Source organism: Lepisma saccharinum, chromosome 24 (genome assembly GCF_977018435.1).
Source record: "Lepisma saccharinum chromosome 24, izLepSacc3.1, whole genome shotgun sequence".
NCBI classification, from domain to species: Eukaryota; Metazoa; Arthropoda; class Insecta; order Zygentoma; family Lepismatidae; genus Lepisma; species Lepisma saccharinum.
The window spans coordinates 39,537,198-39,540,942 of NC_139252.1; positions in this window are offsets into that span (position 1 = coordinate 39,537,198).

Sequence of the window (3,745 nt, forward strand, 5' to 3'; positions counted from 1 at the left end):
GGTACCGCACACAAATACTCGCGCCGTTTTTTCAGTTGTTATCAGATAATGAGAGACAATATGGGTATTTTCAACAAGATTCGGCCACAGCCCATACCGCCGCTGATTCTTTGGACGCTATAAGGGAGGTGTTTGATGACAGAATAATTTCAAGAGGTTTATGGCCTTCACGTTCGCCAGATCTTACCGTATGTGACTATTATTTGTGGGGAACCTTGAAAAATATAGTCTACCGAAATAACCCTCATAGCATCGACGAACTAAAAGACAATATAAGGGCAGAACTAGGAAGAATTACGGAAGATGAACTTTTGCGTGTGAATCAAAATTTCATCAAACGATGCCAGGAATGTGTGAATGTAGGTGGACATCAGTTTGAACAACTCTTATAACACAGGTTAGTGCTAGTTTTGCAATATTTATATAAATGTCTGCATATGTCCATAAAAATATGCGGGCATTACAGGCCGCAAATGTCGGCACCTCCGTCAGCGCCGCCCGCCACGTTTCTCCCGATCTCTCGGCTGCAGATCGAAATGGACGCACGGTACTTACGAAACGTACAAAAAAATATTTTAGCAACAAAAAAAGTTCCTGTCAACAAAAGGGATAAAAGACAAACCGACTGACACAGTCCAATCCAATGCTCCGAAACATAATGTGGGTGAAGGGGAAAAGTATGTCATGCTACCAAGATGGCCGCCATCTTGGAGAAAACTTCATTTTCTTAAATGAAAAGGTGGTCATGTGAAACGAACGTCACACAGTTTATGATATAAAGGGAAAAAACTACTTTCATGTCAAAAATTATTTATTTTGCTTACAATAAACAATAATTTAAGTTAAGGTTAACATAATTTATCTTAAGCGTAAATCTAATGCTGACAAATTTGATTCAATACTGAAGATTCTCTAAATGTAGCTTCCAATAAAGAATACAATTATCTTCTTCTATTACCGTGCAAAATAGATTCTAACGGAACAAGTAATTTGAAACAATGCAAAATGTATTTTTAATTAGCTCTATTCTTACCAATTCAAAATTGTTACAGAGACTAACGACTGCCATTCTAGCCAAATCAAGTTTTACTTTCCAATTTATAAAATTATATAATTAGTTTCTTATTATATTTTGAAAATATTTGTTGTAAATTGCGTTTATAAGTTATATTCATCTTGTTTAGAAATTGGATCACTACTACAATGCCGTTAAAACGTTCATCTTATTCTTTAATTGATTCTCATTGATACGTGCACGCAAAATGCAAATGTAGCCCAATGAAAAACATGAGTGGAAATAAAACAATTAAATTAACCATGAATGTACAATTGTTATGCAGTGCAAAGTTTCACAACTCGGTGGTATTATACTACACCTACAGTGCTGTACAATATATTAGTAACAACAGAACACAAATCATATGTATCGCATTGTATAATTTTAAAAAAATCACAGTTATGGCATTATAACACTTTTCCTACTGTAACAATTGAATTCTCCATGATCATTATTATTGTGTATTACAGAGGTTCGCAGATCGGTGGGCAAGAGTTTCATCTAATCATTATTCATCCTCATCGTCGCGATTAGCAAAAAGTGGCAGAACACCATCATAAAATCACAAAACACACAAACAATTCAGAGATTGTAATGATTTCATACACTGTTCTCAACAATTCCTACCAATATGTCATGAAATGAATCATTATAATCAACATTCCAAAACAAACACAGGTATTCGTGCTAATGTTGCATTTTACCTTCACGTTACGATGTACAATATATATTTTATATGTGCCTTTAAGAAAGTGAAATGCGTATGAAACTAAAGCAAGCCATTAGTGCAGGTATTAAAAGCAGAGCCGTGCATTACTCTTAGAAAATACAAAATATTAACTAGGCATTCATTATACATTCATGAAACGAAAAATTATTACCACGTGAAGATCAAAATAACACGGTCACATAAACAACTTCCGAAACCAATATTCGCTAGACTCTAGTTATGTCAAGAAGGGCCGGAACAGATGACAATCACAATATTCAACCATATAGAAAATAAATCAGAGGCGAGGTGTCCGGTCATCGGGTGATGCGGTGGTGACAAAGCAAAATAATAGAAAGCTTGTATTTTAAATATTTTAGAGATGAAGTTGAAAAAGATAATATTTGCATATTTGTGCGAAAATATTCAAATGACAGCATTAAACGACTACAAATACGAAGAGATTCGCTACCCCTAACGCATCGAAACGAGAGACCAGAACTGCTCGTCGTGCTCAGCCCTCTCGCTAAGTTTCCTATTAGATGCAATGCTGTTATAGTCCGATTACTTTCAAAGCATCTCCAGCTTCCTGTGTGAGTCCAGCAAGCGAGCCTATCAACAGAGTAGAGCGTGAGCGGGAGAGTTAGCGAAAGGTGCTGGGTTGAGATGACGTCAGCGGCTCGCTTCTTGATTGGAGGCTTCGAACCTTTTGACTCGCTCCAAAGCTGCAAATGCAGAACACCCAGAGATGTTACGAAAGTAATCTCACTCTACTGGGCGAAGGCAGAGCTGAGTTGAGCGCAAGCGTTCGGCTCATTTCGGCAGTCTCAACCCGAAACGCGGAACCAGCCATAGTTAATCGCCTGAACAAAGACGCAGAAGGCCTTATTTTGACGTTATTGACAGTCTCTTGTGTCATGTAGCTGCGCGTTTTTCATAATTGCCCCTGCATTTGAACTTTTAAATCCCACAAAATTCGAATTATATTTCGGAAAGGACAATTTTCCTAATATTCTGCTTGCTGCCTTGCAAATATTCGAATGATTTTTATTTACAAGGCCTTAAAAATGAACGGATTGTGTTTTGTGGAACTTCAACATCCCAGGATAAACCCCCATGTAAATTGGAAGCATTTTTGATAGAAGAAAATTTAGACAACGCTTTAAAAGAAAGTTTTCCGTTTGGCTACATTTATTTGCACTATAAGAGATACAACACCATCAGTTGAGAGGAGTTCTTCTGCTCTCAAGAGAATTTATACTTTTAAAAGATCAATGCAAAGGAGCAGATGTGCAGAAGAACTCTTGTTGTTTATAAGAGAAAATGAAAAAATCTACAATACAGTAATTCGCAAATTCGCCACGGAAACAAAAACGTTAGAGTTTATGTCGAAGTAAGGTAAGACGATTTAGTACGGAGAGAATACAAATTAATCAGATTAATTAATTCTCATCGTATGAAACAGGATAATTTATCTTCTCGTTGTAATATCTATAGTATTGCAGCGAGCTTTTAGATTTGAAAACGCAATGACCTTGTCGTTTATCACGAAGAATCACATCGACCCCCCCCCCCCTCTTTCCGATCCGGTTAAAAAATCGACAGTGACATTCGGCAAATCTGAAGATGACTTAGCCTCGCCACTGCCACTGCAAATGATGAGAAAGCAGAAAAGTATATAACAAGATTCAATAACAAATCGAAAAAAAAACTATTATTACATCATTAATACGAGTATTGTACCACAAGTGATTATTTAAGGTTGTAAAGAAAAAGTGAAACTGTACTGCTGAACCCTCCAAGAATCCGTGTAAATGGACTAATAAAAATTCAAATCATATTCAAGAAATAAGATATATGCAGCTGCAAAAAGACAGAATCAGTATTATAGAAGACCGGAAAGTTTCAGAAATATGCATTTTTTCAAAATGCTCGAAAAACTCTACACCATTCATTTTTACGTACAAGTTGACATACCT